The sequence below is a fragment of the Dipodomys merriami genome, unplaced genomic scaffold, assembly GCF_024711535.1.
Source record: "Dipodomys merriami isolate MVZ:Mamm:240054 unplaced genomic scaffold, mDipMer1.0.p SCAF_439, whole genome shotgun sequence".
NCBI lineage: Eukaryota > Metazoa > Chordata > Mammalia > Rodentia > Heteromyidae > Dipodomys > Dipodomys merriami.
In genome coordinates, this window is record NW_027206001.1 from 88,434 (window position 1) to 106,549 (window position 18,116).

Below are 18,116 nucleotides of genomic sequence, written 5' to 3' on the forward strand. Positions count from 1 at the left end.
AATTTTTAAGCTGCAGAAGTTTAGAAGTAGCTCTTAAGCAAGGCTTACTTTGAATCCATTACCTCCACAAAGCTAACTCAGTTTATAAATAAGTACTTGAAAAACAATCACCTTTGGACCTAGCTATAAAGGCTTCAAAGTATGATCAAATTTAAAATGAAAAAGACTTACAATAGTCATTGACAAAAAAATTGCAAATGTGAGCAATCGACCAAACAATATTAGCTTTTCCCAATATACACAGAATTTTAGAGAAGTGAGATCAATAACATTTTTAGGAACAATAAGGGTTCCTAGTTACAAACAGTCAACCAAGGATATATGCCTGTATAAAGATTGCTTCAATAACTACTTAAATTTACAGGATACTACATGCTTCAGCAGGACGTTTACCCAAATTACTACAATATAGAGATTATCATGGCACTTGCACAAGGATGATATTAAAATTTGTGAAATATTCCATATTTTTCATTCTTGAGATGCAAGAAATGAAAAACAGTTATTAAAAATTGATTACAAAAATACAAGTCGTTATGTCGAAAAATGAACTTTACAACTTTGTGCGGGTGGAGGGGTAGCAGGGAGGATTGAGTGGGGAAGCAGGGGAAGGATGGGAATGGATGGGAAGGGTAAATACAGGAGGAGGCTACAATGCTTGATAAAAAATGTACTCATTATCTTGCCCATGTAATTGTAACCCCTCTGTACAGTATTTTCACAATAAAAAATTTAAAAAGGCAAATATAACAATATATGTAATTCATTGAACTGAAAGTTAGTTTGACATCAGTGTGTTAAATCCTCACCTTAGAATGGCCTTTACATAGCATAATCTTTACAAAACATTTGAAATTGGATAACATTGTCATTTTATCCCAAAGAAATAAAATAATATAAGGACCTAGGGAAAAAAAAGGAATCTTAAACTTTTTCTATATGGAATGCTATCTGAAATAACACATTTATTAACGAACCTATATATTATAAAACAATGTATAATTCAAAGTATTATATCTAGGAGAGAATTAAATAGATTATGGACATTATACAAACAAAATACAGAGTATTTTAAAATATACTTTTTTCATACAAGCACCAGAAATATTTTTAGTTTCTGTACTACTCATTTCAACAGATAAGTTAAAGTGATTTCTGGTTTAAAAATCACAAACCCTGCAGAAATCATTATAGATGTATACAAACAACTCTTGAATACATTTTGACATCAAAGTCAGGCAATTCACTTGAAGAATACTATGGAATCCATGAATTTTTAAAGTAAGATATTGCTGTTGCTTTGTATTGTGAAAATATTTTGTACAGACACAAAGATGGATTGGCATTTTTGAAATTTAAGAATCTTAACCAAACCATTATGAGTTAGGAGAACAATTTTTACAGCCTTCCACAATTTAAAAGAGGTAGTGATACTTATTTATCCTTTTGGCAATATTAAATGCAGTTTCTTCCAAGTTGTTCTTCAGACCTGGTTTGATATAATGCTTCAATAGAAGGCAATCCAGCATATCTTTGATATTTCTATTCCAAGCAGCAAGATGCAAGGGAGTCAAGAGGACTTTAGTTTGGGAAATGCTATCTGCCTCAATGTGAACTAAGGAAGCAGCCACTCTGGTATTATTCAACATATAAGCACTGTGCAGGGGTGTCTAGCCATTCACAGTAATTGCATGAATATATGCCTTGAGCCACCAACTCATGGACCATGTCTAAGTGCCCACTGGAGGCTTCCCGATGAAGAGAGGTATACTCATCATCATCCCTAGTATTCACATGAGTGGCCTTTTAGGAAAGCAGTGTCTGCACTGTAGTAAGCCAATTATTTTCAGCAGCCCAAACAAAAATTTGCTTTAATACTTCTCCATTTTTTTGCAAATGATATCATTCCTCACTTTTTCATCTTGTTCCTTGTCTTCATCAGAATTGCCTAACCAGAGACAGTGAGTACCAGTGGGAATGGGGTGCACATGTATTCCCGAATAGTTCACATTGGTTGAACTGGTCAGAAAAATCCAGTGAATTTTCTACATCTGTTATTTCACCATGATTTTCTTTCTCTTTTTCCAATTTTACTATTGGAAATTATTCTAACTGGAGAGTAGGGAATTCATAGAGAGCAAAGGAAAGGTTTTCCTCCATATTCAAAGGTACAGACTGAAAATGGGACCAGTGGTGTCTTCATGTGCAGCTTATTATAGGAATGAGAAAATATGAAATAATGCCTTCTATGTAAATGATTTGGGAAATGGCAGAGCAGAAATGGCAACCAAAAATATAAAAGCAAAATAAATTAGGATAATTATGGAGCAGTCACATTATCTATGAGAACCATGAAAGGGAGAGAGGAAGAGAGAGACAGATGTACAATGACCTAGCTAGCCAAAAATCCATGCCTCTGATCAATTTATAGAGCAAACAATTTTATTTTTTAAAAGAGGTGGAAATGGAATTTATGAATTTACTTGAAATTAGTAAATACATTTTTATTAGCCTACATAAAGAGACATAGCTTTGACCAAATTATAGACAAAAATCTAAATCCTTGATAATTCTAGTAACAGATCTGACTGAAATCAGTTGAATCACACTTTTCCTGTAGAGTGAAGGAATAGGTCCAGGCTAGGAAAGCAGCTAGAGAAGGCAGACCGATTGTATCTGTGACAAAACTTTGTGGAAAATGGTATCAAGGATTAATTACTGGTGATCCACTTGCACTGGAAGTGTGAATCTGAACTATTGCTTGCTGATTCTGAACTATTTCTTTAATAATTATAAGTTCCAAGAAGAAAAGGTGAGATTTAATTGATAGCAAAGGATTAGTAATACACTTTGACTTCTCATTAAGCACCTTCAATCATCAAAATCACATGAAGACAATAGACAGGCCTACTTTTTTGGATGAAAACAAGTATCTTTAAAAACAAGGTAATTAAGTATTCCTACAAAGGACTTCTATTTTACTACTGCATTATATAGTTTTTCTAATGTTGGGTAACAAATAATGGATCTATTAGAAAGCTCTTAAAGCTCATATGTTCAATAGTGAGTTCTCTTATATTATACCATGGTATTTTTGTTTATGGTTTTAAGAAGAAATTTACTAGCTTAAATTTCTGACAAGACAATATCATCACTGTACAACTTGCTTCTATACTCTAAGTTTTAAATTACTATCTAATATGTGTATTAGATAGCTATAGAGGAAAAACTAGAAGCCACACTTGTGGCTCATGTGTTTATCCTAGCTAATCAGAAAGATGAAATCTGAGGATTGTGGTTTGAAACCAAACCAAGCAAAAAAAAAGTCCATTAAATTCTGATTTGAAAGTAACCAGCAAAAGCTAGAAATGGAGCTGTGGGACAAGCAGTAAAATTCTAGGCTTGAGAAAACTACAACAAAAAAACAACAAATTCTGGGACAGAGCCAGGCCATGAGTTCAAGCCTAGTATTAGCACCAAACAAATGAATTCATTAATTAATTAAAATAAATTAAGTGGTCACATGTGGCGAGGCAAGTAAAATGTGACACCCATGGTGACTGGATTGTGTATTATTTTGTAATAAGGCAAATTAACATTTGTCCTAATCACTAAAATTTTATTTGTACTTTTTTGTACTAAACCCTGAATTTAGCATGCAAGTATATGTGTGTACATGTGCACACATGTGTGTATGTGTATATGTGTGCGTGTGCTGTTGCAATGTTGCTTGCCAGTGTGGACAAGGTGAGGCTCAAAAGAGCTAACTGTGTTGCAATGTTTTTATTTATCAGTGTTCTGTCATGTCATTTCTGTGGAGCCACCCTTCTGTACATTTTATTTGTCAAATAATAACATCATCATAATCAAAGCATATACAACATTAAGTTAGATAAAAGAGACCACTTTCAGCTCTTATTATATGTTAGGTAAGAAGATACAGATATAATTAGGTAGTAAGTTATTGCTGTAAGATGACTGTCAGTACAAAATATGTATTTGACCTCTTAAATTGGTTATACTTTTAAGATATACTCTTGGAGTGAGTTTGACTGACTTGACCAAACAGGTATTACTCTCTGGTTATTCCCGTGAAACACAAGGTGAATAAACTCTTTCTGGATTTCTGTTGAAAATAACTTTCTTTGTAACATTATATCTATTCTCACTAAGATAATCAACCCTGTATTTATTAGGTTTGAATATCCCATCATATTGACTGAAAACCAGTATTGTGGATATGCTTGCTAGATATACCTTTCAAAACAAACAAACAAAAAGCATGTGTCACCTCCAGATTATGGATGCATTTGAAGTTCTTTTGTACATGCAATGGGATCCTCACTAATGGCTCTTTTGTGAAAGTAACTATCACAACTTTAACAAATAAGGCTTTTCGAATATCTTTTCCAATATAAATAACAACCCCGAGAGCGTCTTGCAATTTCTGAAAAGCCTTTAAATATTTTTAGTATTATTTCAGTTCATTGACTATAGAGCTATAGACATTTCTGAAATAAATATTAAGATCTGAAGATGTAAGTGGGTATATAGGCTTTTTATGCAATAGAATATTATGAAATATTATGAAATAGAATAAAAGGATATAAGTGAATTTGGTAAGCTAATTATTAGAATAACTTTGTTTTCTAGTAACAGTTTTTTTTTTCTTTTTTGGGGGTCCGGTCGTGGGGCCTTGAACTCTGGGCCTGGGCACTGTCCCTCAGCTCTTCAGCTCAAGGCTAGTGCTCTACAGCTTGAGCCACAGCACCACTTCCGGCTTTTTCCTTTTTGCTTATGTGGTGCTGAGGAATAGAACCTAGGGCCTCATGCATGCAAGGCAAGCACTCTACCACTGAGCCACATTCCCAGCCCCAGTAACAGTTTTTTGAATGTAGATGATGCAGTTAAATTATTTCCTTTGTGGCTCTGTACTTCAGTTAGTTTTATAATCTTGATAATTATAAGAGTGAATTTGTAGAAAAATAAAGGTATTTGAAAATGATGGATTAATCTTGTGTTTTCTGTTCTACTCCCAAGAAAATGAGTTATTTTCAAGTGTTAATATTTTATCATTGAATCTTCAATATCACAAGAAATTTTGAAAAACATGCAGTAGTATTCATGTCTTTTTAAACCAATTGTATTCACAAGTTGGAGAGTCTTTAATTCATGCTTAGGTCTAGGTGTCCATGATTTTTAACCTCTCGTTCCTAACATTAATGATAGGTAAGACTGCATTTTTGGGTATATGAAAGGTAAATATTTATCTGGGGTCAAAGGTGATTTTTATATCAGTCTTGCTTTAATAACATTTTAAAGTAATACATTTCTCTCAAAATGTTGGGTATAAAAAGCAATCAAGATACCTCTAATGGTAAACAACTTATGTGAGCTACAATGTGGAAATGATTGGTCTATAAGACCTGCAATCTGTTTCCATCAGGAATTGGGGAGATTATTCTTTCAGTATGACTGTGATGCAGTGTTGTCATGGGATAGAATATAATTTCTACAATTTTGAGCTAGAAATCAAGAATGTTATAGTTTAGCAGTTCCTTTAACCAGGGAGGTATAAATTGATTATGAACTTGGAGTTTTCATATTGCAGTTACCTATTTCCTTTTTTTTTTTAGTTGGTCTTGGCACTTGAACTCTGGGCTTGGGTACTGTCCCTGCACTCTTCCGCTCAAGTCAAGCACTGTACCGCTTGAGCTACAGTGCCACTTCTGGTTTATTAGCGGTTTATTATAGATAAGAATCTCTCGGACTTTCCTGACTGGGCTGGCTTTGAACAGCGTTCCTCAGATCTCAGCCTCCTGAGTAGCTAAGATTACAGGTATAGCCACCGACATCCCGCTTAGTTTCCTATTTTCTAACAAAGATAAAGTGAAATATTATTAGAGTGTGGACAATAATTCTGGGAAATTTTCCTAGAATTAGTGAACTAAGTGCTGGTATTTTAGTCACAAAATAGAATGAAGTTATTTGATACGGTGGGAATGGGCCGCAGGCTAAGATTTACCATTTGTGAAATGTTGTACTAGTAATTCCAACTCTGAAGACCTCAATATCATCATCTGAGAATTAGAAATAGAAGTAGTTCTACTTTATGGGATTATTGTGAGGATTAAATTAGATACCATAGGTAACGTACTTGGAAAAACAATCAGCATTTGATCCTTTCTACCTGTTATTTAATCATGTGATGAATTCTAACATTTTTACTGTGATTTTTATATTGTTTCTCTTTAGGATATGCAATGTGATGTATTGACATTCATTTTGTTGGTCACTTTTCTGTCATTTTGAGGAAAATAACTACAAAGAAAATTTCTGAGAAGGAAACTATTATTTTGATTCATGATCTAAGAGAACACAGTTTAAGGTTCAGATGTCTCCATTGTTTTTTTTTTGGGGGGGTCCAGTCGTGGAGCCTGAACACTGGGCATGGGTGATGTCCTTCAGCTGTTCAGCTCAAGGCTAGCTCTCTACCACTTGAAACACAGCGCCATTTATGGCTTTTTATTTTTGCTTATGTGGTGCTAAGGAATCGAACCCAGGGCCTCAGGCCTGCAAGGCAAGTTCTCTACCACTGAGCCACTTTCCCAGCCCCGTCTCCATTGTTTTTAATTATATTTTTATTAAATAGTTGTATGAAGGAATTTCCATTCAACAAATCAGTTTATAAGTACAATGGATCTTTACATAACTTTCCAATACCCTTCCAAACCTCACCCCACTTTCATTTCTTCTAGTTTCTGCATTGAATATTATACCTTCCCTCTCTTCATCCAAAACTCTCTTTATTCCTTCCCTTTGACTTCCGCTCATATCTTCCAAATGATAGTTTCTTGGTATTCATTTTGTTGGAATAAAAGTTCAAATTTATAAGAAATTACACCTTTTAAATACTCATCTGCAAAGAGCATGCTTTGGTTAATACTGTTGTGTAAACTTGCATAAAATCCTATGTTCCAAATACGCGACCGAACATGGGTCCTCTGTGTGTCTGGCTCTGACTTAGTTCACTTAACATATTTTTAGATCTATCTATTTCTTTGCAAATTATGTAACAGTCTTCATAATGGATGGGTGCAATCCAACTGTGTATATGTGCCCCACTTTCTCCAAACATCCTTCTACCGTAAGACATCTGGGCTGTTTTCATAACATGGCTACGGTAAATAGTGCAGCAGTGAACATGGTTGTGGAAGTGATTTTGCTATATCTTTTGGAAGAATTCGTCACTATCTTTCTGGGAGCAATCCTCCAGACAATTTTTCAAGAATAAGCACATCCCTCCTTTCATCTCCATCACAACGTTTTGCAAGGCCTCAAAAACACACTACCCCCTACAGGTCTCAATAAGCTAAAACCACACTGGGCCCATATTCTTTCAATACATTTTTTTCATGATTATACACATAATTTACTGAGAACCTTCTATGTACTTTTCTAATGTGGGAATGAGAGACATGACAATAGAGTAGAGTTCCGGGAAGATGGCGGAGGAGAAGCTGGAATCTGAACAAGCTCTTGCATAGAAAGCAGTTTTAGAGTTCCAGTGAACAGTCCCAAGCCAGAGAATCACACCAAGTGTGCCATCACAGGACAGAGAGTTAGTCAAGAGAGGGGAAGCCAAGGAAACACATCAGCTGCCGCTGCGGCGGCAGGGTCACGGCGGCGACCACCGCCGCGGGGTCATACCTGAGACACAGAGAGTCCGGGACGAAGGAGCCAGACGCAGCGGACGAGCAGATTCTACTCAACACCAACAAGAACCAACAAGGAGCGGACATCTTCATCCTGCTGTTTGCAGACCAGAGACGACCCAGGATCCAAGACTCAGTGTGAGTACAAGCCCGACGTCCTCACTCCTTCTCAGGGAGCAGAGGAGGGAAGGCCACCCCTCCCCCCCCCAGCACCGGATATCTCCATCTTGGGTACCTACAAAGCTCGGAGGAGCTGCTACCTCCAACTCAGGCCTTGGAATAAAAGGAGTCATTTAGCAGGTCACAAGAACTTAACGGCGAAGTGACCTGCCAGACTCAGCTCCATCCAGGGAAAAGTCACCCAGCTCAGGCGCCAGCCATTGGAGTGGCTTGCCTCACTGGGTAACCAGAGCCAGAGGCTGCCCCTCCCTCTAGCAGCCACCACAATCAATTGAAAAACAGAAACCCTGAGAATGGCTCCAGGCTGGGCGCTGTGAGCTTTATCACAAAATAGCCCCAGGGAAAAGCTACTGTTTGTTGAAAGGCCTCAACTCTACCCAGAACCTAGCCTCATCACCACATCCCCCTCTTTTGTGATTCTCAAAGCAGATCACCATCCCAGAAAACTAACCTGGGAGGGGGATCTCAAAATCTTGGGTAAAGCAGAGCATTATTCTGCCTCTTCCAACAAACCGACTTAAGAAACCAATCAAGCCACAGGACCTCAAGCTGACCAGAGACTCCAACAAGAAACTGGTTACAGACAAAAGGGAGATACAGGATTCTTCCCACCCCTCCCCCCCAAAAAAAAATTCAAAAGACTTTTTTTTCTTTTTTTTTCTTTTTTTTTCTTTTTTTTTTCTTTCTTTTTTCTTCTTCTTTTCTTTTTATGTTTGTTTTTTGTTATATATATATAGATATATGTATGTATAAATTTTTTCCCTTCTAAAACTTTTACTAATCTTTAATTTTTGCCTCTTCTGAAAAAATAATTGTTTTCCAGTAACATTTTTTTCTCATCTTATAATTTTTATTTTAAGAATATGTGAATGAGCGTTTTCCTTTCTTTTCTTGTCTTCTTTCTCTTTTTCTTTCTTTCTTAATTATCTTTTTGTTTTTTGTCTAACTCTACTGAACTTCTGATCTTTTCTTCTCCCTTTCCCATCCTTAAAGTTTTTCACATCTCCTCTATGTCCCTCCCCTTCTCTCAACATATTCACATTCCTCTCTAAATACATTAATTTTCACGTTTCTATTTTTTTCTGGTCTCTTTTCATTCCCCTTTCCGTCTCTTCTTTTTCTCTCTCTCTCTACTTGCATCCTACCCAACCCATTTCCTGCATTGTGATTAGGACATAGTTAACTCTCCCTGTGCCTCCCCACACCAATCTATTCCTATTTTTTTACCCACATCTCTCCCTAATCCTAATAATTTCTGGTTTTCCAAATTCTTTTCAGCGGTTCGAAGTACTTTAACATATAGTTGTTTGATGTTGAATAGATGTATCTGTTGAACTAGATTGTATATGTAGACTATTCACTGTACAAACGCAAACTTTGGTTGATGGTTGCCTTAAGATAGTGTTCTAGCACAAAACTGTTGCTATCTTCATCTCAAATGGGCAGAGTGAGATGGAAAAACACAAGAAAAATGGCAAATTCGGGTATCTCAATTCCCAATCTTCATAATCAGGGATTAGAACAGATAAAGAATAATCCAGAGGAGAGTTCCCAAATAGCTCTACAAACACTACTAGCAAACATGATAAATGAGAAGTTTGACAATGTACAAAGGACTCTGTATGAGCATGATAGGGAGAGAGAGGAGGCATCCCAGAAGTTTATACAGGAATATCATAAGCGTGAGGAAGCTACTCAAAAACTGATACAGGATTTGTGTGAACAACTTGAGAATACTCAAAGAGAAAGGGAGGAATGGCGTGAGCAGGCAGAGAACACTCAAAGAGAACTGCAGGAATCCCACGAACGGGAAGAAAGAGAACTGCAGGAATCCCACAGACAGGAGGAAGCTAATCAAAGAGTAATTCAGGAATTGAGAGACCAGGTAGAGAATACACAAAGATCACTAAAGGCATTCATGGAATCCATTAACAAAGAGCTGAAGGAAGTCAGGAAGACCACAAAGCGAATGCTGAATGGAACCCAACAGAAGGAATGGGAGTCCAAAGAAACACTGAACACCAAATTAAGGAAGTAAAGAAATTCATACAAGACCTAAAACAGAGCTTCAACAAAGAACTTGAAGCTATCAAAGCTGACCAATTAGTAGGAAAAGAGATAAAAAACAAAGTAGAGAGTCTTGACAGCAGGTTAGACCATGCAGAAGATCGAATCTCAGGGATTGAAGACAGCCTAGATATTATAGAGAAAGAATATACAACCATCCAAGACAAGTACAAGAAATATGATAGGTCTATCCAACACCTGGAAGACACCATCAGAAGGCCCAATCTAAGGATAATGGATGTAGAGGAGCACCTAGAAACAGAAATTAATGGTCTAGGAAATTTGTTTAACAGGATCCTAGCAGAGAACTTCCCAAACATACAAAAAGATAGGCCTATTCAGATTCAAGAAGCTTTTAGAACCCCAAATAGACCAGACCAGAATAGGACATCCCACCGTCACATTATAATCCACACAGGATCAACCCAGACCAAGGAAAAGATGCTTAAATCTGTCAAGGAGAAAAGGTTAATCACCTATAAAGGGAAACCAATTAGAATTACCTCAGATTTCTCAGCAGAGACAATCAAAGCAAGAAGAGCCTGGAATGACGTATGCCATGCCCTAAAAACAAACAACTATCAACCAAGAATACTGTACCCAGCTAAACTCTCCTTCATAACTGAAGGCCAAATAAAAACCTTCCATAGCAAAGAAAAATTGAAACAATACATCTCCACCAAACCAGCCCTGCAAAAGATTCTTAAAGATGTCCTACACATAGAAAACCAACAAGAACGCAACAAAGGCCAAGAAACTGCACCCAAACTGAGAAACCAAGAACCTTAGGAAGAACCCAGTTTTCGCAGCCCCCAAGAAGGTGGATAACATGGCAGGAACTCCCAAATACCTCTCAGTCCTATCTCTTAACGTTAACGGACTGAACTCTCCAATTAAGTGACATAGACTGTCTAGTTGGATTAAAAAACAAGACCCTTCTATCTGCTGCCTGCAGGAGTCACATCTTGCCCGTAAAAACAAACACATTTTCAATGTTAAAGGCTGGAACAAAATCTACCAAGCAAACAGCCCTCATAAACAGGTGCGAGTTGCAATCCTAATATCAGATAAAATAGATTTCAAATTAAAATTCGTGAGAAGAGATAAAGAAGTTCGCTACATACTAATTAAAGGATCTCTCCTTCAGAAGGATATTACAATTCTAAATATCTATTCACCAAACTATGGAGCACCCAAATTTATCAAAGAAACACTACTTTCCCTCAAATCCCATATAGATGCAAAGACATTAATTGTTGGGGATTTTAACACACCACTATCCCCACTAGATAGATCACCTCGGCAAAAACTCAAAAGAGAAACCGCAGATCTAAAGAGCTGCATAGATCAACTAGACTTAACAGACATTTACCGAACATTTCACCCAGCAGCATCAGAATACACATTCTTCTCAGCAGCACATGGAACGTTTTCTAAAATAGATCACATTTTAGGCCACAAAGCAAACTTGTCTAAATTCAGAAACATTGAAGTTATACCTTGCATTCTCTCTGACCACAAGGGAATAAAATTAGAACTCAACACCAAAAGCCACCAAAGAAAGTCCGGTATCACATGGAGGCTGAACAACACACTGCTGAATCATGAGTGGGTCATGGAAGAGATTAGAAAGGAAATTCAAATGTTCATGCTATTCAACAAAAATGAACACACAAATTACCAGCTCCTCTGGGACAAAGCAAAGGCAGTACTCAGAGGCAAGTTTAGAGCTCTGAGCTCCTACATCAACATATTGGAGAGATCGGAAACTAACAATTTAATGACACATCTAAACCTCCTTGAAAAAGAGCAGCAAGATAAACCCCAATCCAGTAGACGGAAAGAAATAATCAAAATTAAATCAGAATTAAATGAATTAGAATCCAAAAAAACTATAGAAAGAATCAACAAAACAAAGAGTTGGTTCTTCGAAAAACTTAAAAACATTGACAGACCCTTAGCAAACCTTATCAGAAAAAGGAGAGAACACACCCAAATTAATAAACTCAGAGATGAGAATGGAAACATCACCACGGAAACAACCAAGATTCAGAACATTATAAGGGAATACTTCTCAAAACTTTATGCTAATAAGTTTGAGAACTTGACAGAAATGGACCTTTTCCTAGCAAATATTGACATGTCAAAACTAAACCAAGATGAGTTAAACCAGCTTAACAGGCCCATATCAAGCATTGAAATAGAAACAGCAATAAGAGACCTCCCAGCTAAGAAAAGTCCAGGACCAGATGGTTTTACAGCGGAATTTTACAAGGCCTTCAAAGCAGAGCTCACACCAATACTCCTCCAACTCTTCAATGAAATTGAAAGAGAAAGCTCACTACCGAACATATTCTATGAAGCCATCATAACCCTCAACCCAAAACCAGGCAGGGACTCATCAAAGAAAGAGAACTATAGACCCATTTCTTTGATGAACATTGATGCAAAACTTCTCAACAAAATTTTGGCCAATCGACTTCAACAATTCATCCAAAAAATCATACACCATGATCAAACAGGATTCATTTCAGGGATGCAAAGCTGGTTCAATATATGCAAATCAATTAATATTATTCATCACATCAACAGGAGCAAGAATAAGAACCACATGGTTATCTCAATAGATGCAGAAAAAGCATTTGACAAGATCCAACACCCCTTTATGATGAAGGTTTTGGAAAAAGTAGGAATCCATGGACCATTCCTCAATACAATAAAGGTTGTATATGACAAACCTACAGCCAGCATTATACTCAATGGTGAAAAACTAAAGCCATTTCCTCTTAACTCAGGAACAAGACAAGGATGCCCACTCTATCCACTTCTCTTCAATCTAGTATTAGAATGTCTAGCTACAGCAATAAGACAAGATGCAGACATAAAGGGGATCCATAGAGGGAAAGAAGAAATAAAACTCTCCCTCTTTGCAGATGACATGATCTTGTATTTAAAGAATCCCATAGACTCCACTCCCAAATTACTCAAGCTGATTCAAAACTTTGGCAAAGTAGCAGGTTATAAAATTAACCCCCAAAAATCAATGGCTTTTCTATATGCCAACAATGAGAAAAGTGTGGCTGAAATTAGGAAAGCAACTCCATTTGTAATAGCCCCACAAAAAATAAAATACCTAGGAATTAACTTAACCAAAGAAGTGAAGGACCTCTATGATGAAAACTTTAAAATCTTGAAAAAGGAAATCAACACAGAACTTAAAAAATGGCAAAACCTCCCATGCTCCTGGATTGGCAAGATTAACATCGTGAAAATGGCAATACTTCCCAAGGCTATGTACAAATTCAACTCGATACCTATCAAAATTCCACCGTCATTCTTCAAGGAAATAGAGGAGGCAATCCAAAAATTCATATGGAACAATAAAAGACCCCGAATAGCAAAAACGCTCCTCAACGGAAAGAACACTGCTGGAGGAATATCAATACCAAATTTCAAACTCTACTATAAAGCCATAGTAATCAAAACAGCTTGGTATTGGCATAAGAACAGACCTCAGGACCAATGGAATAGAATTGAAAACCCAGAAATGAACCTACAGACCTATAGCCATCTAATCTTCGATAAGGAAGCTAAAACAATAGAATGGAAGAAAGACAGCCTCTTCAGTAAATGGTGCTGGCAAAATTGGTTAACTATATGTAGAAAACTAAAGCTAGATCTTTATATATCACCCTGCACCAGAATCAACGCCAAATGGATCAAAGACCTTGAACTCAAAGCAGACACTCTGAAAACATTACAGGATGGAATAGGAGAAACCCTAGGTCTCCTTGGCTCAGGCCGAAATTTTCTGAATAGAGACCCGGAAGCACAACAATTCAAAGAAAGGTTGGACAAATGGGATTGCATACGGTTGCAGAGCTTCTGCAGGGCAAAAGACATAGCTAGCAAGATCAATAGAAAGCCCAACGATTGGGAGGAGATCTTTACTAGCCATCCAACGGACAAGGGTCTCATATTTAAAATATACTTGGAACTCAAAAAATTAAACCCCCCAAAAACAAATCCTCAAAGAAACAACTGACCAATAAATAAGTGGGCGAAAGACTTAAAGAGAAGCTTCTCTGAAGAAGAAAGAAGGATGGCCAATAGACACATGAAGAAATGTTCAAAATCCCTAGCCATAAAAGAAATGCAAATCAAAACAACACTGAGATATCACCTCACTCCAGTTAGAACAGCAAAAATCAAGAACTCTAACAAGAACAGATGCTGGAGGGGATGTGGACAGAAAGGAACCTTACTTCATTGTTGGTGGGAATGTAAACTTGTTCAACCACTTTGGAAAGCAGTATGGAGGTTCCTCAAAAGACTTCACATAGATCTCCCCTATGATCCAGCAATCCCACTTTTGGGCATTTACCCAAATGTTTACAAACAAGACCACACTAAAGCTACCAGCACAACTATGTTTATTGCAGCATTATTTACCATAGCTAAGATCTGGAACCAACCCAGATGCCCCTCAGTAGATGAATGGATTAAGAAAATGTGGTATATATACACAATGGAATTCTATGCCTCCATCAGAAAGAATGACATTTCCCCATTTGTTAGGAAATGGAAAGGCTTGGAATAAATTATATTAAGTGAAGTAAGCCAGGCCCAAAGAAGCACAGGTCCCATGGTTTCCCTTATTTGCAATATCTAGTATAGGTATGAGTCAAGCAGAAAAGGTCAGATAATGTGATGTTAGGAAAATGAACCCTTAAATATGTATTTTAATGTTTTCGTTTCTTTCATGCATATGTTTCTAATGCATTTATAAGATTATTTCTTTGTTGCTTTGTATGTCCCTCCCCCACAGTGTAACCCCCGCTTTCACTATATTTGATGTCAGTATAACATGTGGAGGAGATGGGGGCAAACAAGTCGTTTAAGGATTCAGGTGTATCTGTTGCAACAATGAGAAGTACAAAATGTCATGTCAAAACCAGCTTTACAATGTTGGTGTGGGGGGTGAGGGGGGTATAATTGGGTGGGGGGAGGGGGGAGGCTGGGAAGGGATGTGCAGGGTAAACAAAGGAGGAGGCTGCAATGCTTGGTAAGAAATGTATGCATTATCCTGCCCATGTAATTGTAGCCCCTCTGTACAGTATGTTCTCAAATAAAATAAAATAATATTTTAAAAAAAAAAAGACTTCACATAGATCTCCCCTATGATCCAGCAATCCCACTTTTGGGCATTTACCCAAATGTTTACAAACAAGACCACACTAAAGCTACCAGCACAACTATGTTTATTGCAGTATTATTCACCATAGCTAAGATATGGAACCAACCCAGATGCCTCTCAGTAGATGAATGAATCAAGAAAATGTGGTATATATACACAATGGAATTCTATGCCTCCATCAGAAAGAATGACATTTCCCCATTTGTTAGGAAATGGAAAGGTTTGGAAAAAATTATATTAAGTGAAGTAAGCCAGGCCCAAAGAAGCATAGGTCCCATGGTTTCCCTTATTTGCAATATCTAGTATAGGTCTGAGTCAAGCGGAAAAGGTCAGATAATGTGATGTTAGGAAAATGAACCCTTAAATATGTATTTTAATGTTTTCGTTTCTTTCATGCATGTGTTTCTAACGCATTTATAAGATTATTTCTTTGTTGCTTTGTATGTCCCTCCCCCACAGTGTAACCCCCGCTTTCACTATATTTGATGTCAGTATAACTTGTGGAGGAGATGGGGACAAACAAGTCGTTTAAGGATTCAGGTGGACCTGTTGCAACATTGAGAAGTACAAAATGTCATGTCAAAACCAGCTTTACAATGTCGGTGTGGGGGGGAGGGGGGTATAATTGGTTGGGGGGAGGGGGGAGGCTGGGAAGGGAGGTGAAGTGTAAACAAAGGAGGATGCTGCAATGCTTGGTACGAAATGTATGCATTATCCTGCCCATGTAATTGTAGCCCCTCTGTACAGTATGTTCTCAAATAAAATTAAATTAAATTAAAAAAAAAAGAAACTTGTGACAATTCCCTTTTTTTGGCTCCTTAATAACTTTTGTTTCCATTTTATTTTACAACAAAGGTTGATATTTCATAAATCTACTGTAGATACAAAGATATGATAAGATATTTCTGTCTGTATGCATTGATATATACATACACACATCTATTACACATGTTGTAATTATAATTTATAACTTCTGTAACTACATGATTTGCTAAACTATTTAAAAAATAGACAGCTTATGCCTGGAATCCTGGTTACTCAGGAAGATTTCCTGCATGTTTTTAAGTACTGAATTAATTTGTGTTTTCTTGGGTTGTTTTGTTTCATTTGAATGTATGTGTTGAGTTGTTCCAAACTTTCCTTTCGTTTCTTTCACTCACGTTCTTACGTAAGTGCTGAGAAACCAATTCTTCTTTCTCAAAATAGTCAAGGTGAACATTATTTATTCCAAAGCAATTTCAGTAATATTTAAATACCTTCATACATATGAATGTTATACGAATGCTAAGTGCTGAGAATGGTCTTTTTATTTTCACAGCACTCTTTGGCATACACAGACAGATCATGAAATATATGAAGATAATAAAACTATACATGCTTGCCAGGAGGAGAAAATCCTATTAATTGTTTGACAAAGACTTCCCTTCTCGTGAAAGAAATACGCTGTTTGATGCAGAATTTCACAAAATCATATAGCTAGGAAGAACCTAAACAATCATCTAATACTCCAGAGTTGAGGGAGATGAATTGCCCTCCTGAATAATTTACTTTTGGGTCATATAAAAGCAGGCTTGCAAAAAGAGAATAGACTTTAGAGAAACATGATCAGTTGTATGTAAATAGCTGCTTAGCTGATTTTGTTAATTTGTGAACCAATACATGGCAATAGGGTACAACAAGGTAAAAAAAATTAAAGAAGGTAGCATTGAAATACTCATTGGTGTGTTTGTGTGTTCACGCACACGTGTGTATGCACACGCACATTTACAGGAGTTCATGCATGTATTCATCATTCCTGAAGCTTGTTAGTGCCTGGGCACTATCCCTAAGCTTCTGTGCACAAGGATAGTGGTCTACCACTCGAGCCACTGCTGCACTTCTGATTTTTTGGAAATAATCACATGTATTTTCATGATTTGACTGGCTTTGAACAGTGGTCTTCAGATCTCAGCCTCCTGAGTAGCTAGCTAAGCTGATTCAGCCTCTGAATAGCTAGTTAAAGTTCTGACTGTCCTTTATGCTTCACTGCTCTTTTATTCTTTTCCTGAGGTAATCACAAGCCTAACTCATATATATGTCAAGTTTTTTAAAAATACTGCTACTGCTTGGCACCAGGGGCTCCCATCTTTACTCTTAACTACTTAGGAGGCGAGGCTTGAGTACAGAACCCAAGCCAAAAGTTTAGTGGACTTCCTTCTCACTCTATAGCTAGGTGAACTGGATCATTTCCACGATCCTGCACTATCTAGAGGCAAATATTGGAAGGACTGCAGAATCCAGGCCAGCCAAGGTAGGCAGCTAGACAAGTTGGTGTGCAACTCTGATGCTATTGATTATTGGAAGGCTAAAAGGACAGATCAGGTGCATGTTCTTGTGGAAAGGGAACCCCTATCCTATAATTAACCACTGATATGACGCCAGCCTAGCAAGAACAATACTCCAAGTTGAAATCCCCACAGTTACCCACAACCAAAATAGGTAAATACATTAACATCCCACAACTTAGTACAATCTGTTCTTTGTTTTAATATCATCTTTATCTGATTATCATATGATGTGACAGAATAGTTTCTTCATTATCTTAATATATATTTTTAAAGACCTAGAAAGTTCTTTCTCACTTATTAAGTGCAAACGAATGGCAATTCGTCTCATTTGTTACATATTTGACTACCACTATAAATTCATCTTATGATTTTTATTAATAGTAATATATTCTGATTTATTACTTTACTTGTAACATTTATAAACTTTTTGCTTCTCTGCTGAAGTTTAAGTATTTAAATAGTATCATCAAAGTATATTCCTTGGGTTCCTAAGACAGTTTTTTACAAAGTTTTTAACCAATGGCTTCTAAGAATTCTTAATTGGTATATTATTTAGCTTATTTTTAATTTCAATTTAATTTTATTGTAAAGGTAATGTACAAAGTGGTTACAGTAACATACATAAGGTAA

General features: G+C 36.8%; 1 pseudogene; it reads left to right on the forward strand.

Annotated features, from left to right (window-relative positions):
• The first annotated feature begins 372 nt into the window (after nucleotides 1-372).
• On the forward strand, nucleotides 373-472 carry LOC138807877 (U6 spliceosomal RNA; annotated as a pseudogene).
• Nucleotides 473-18,116: the final 17,644 nt, after the last annotated feature.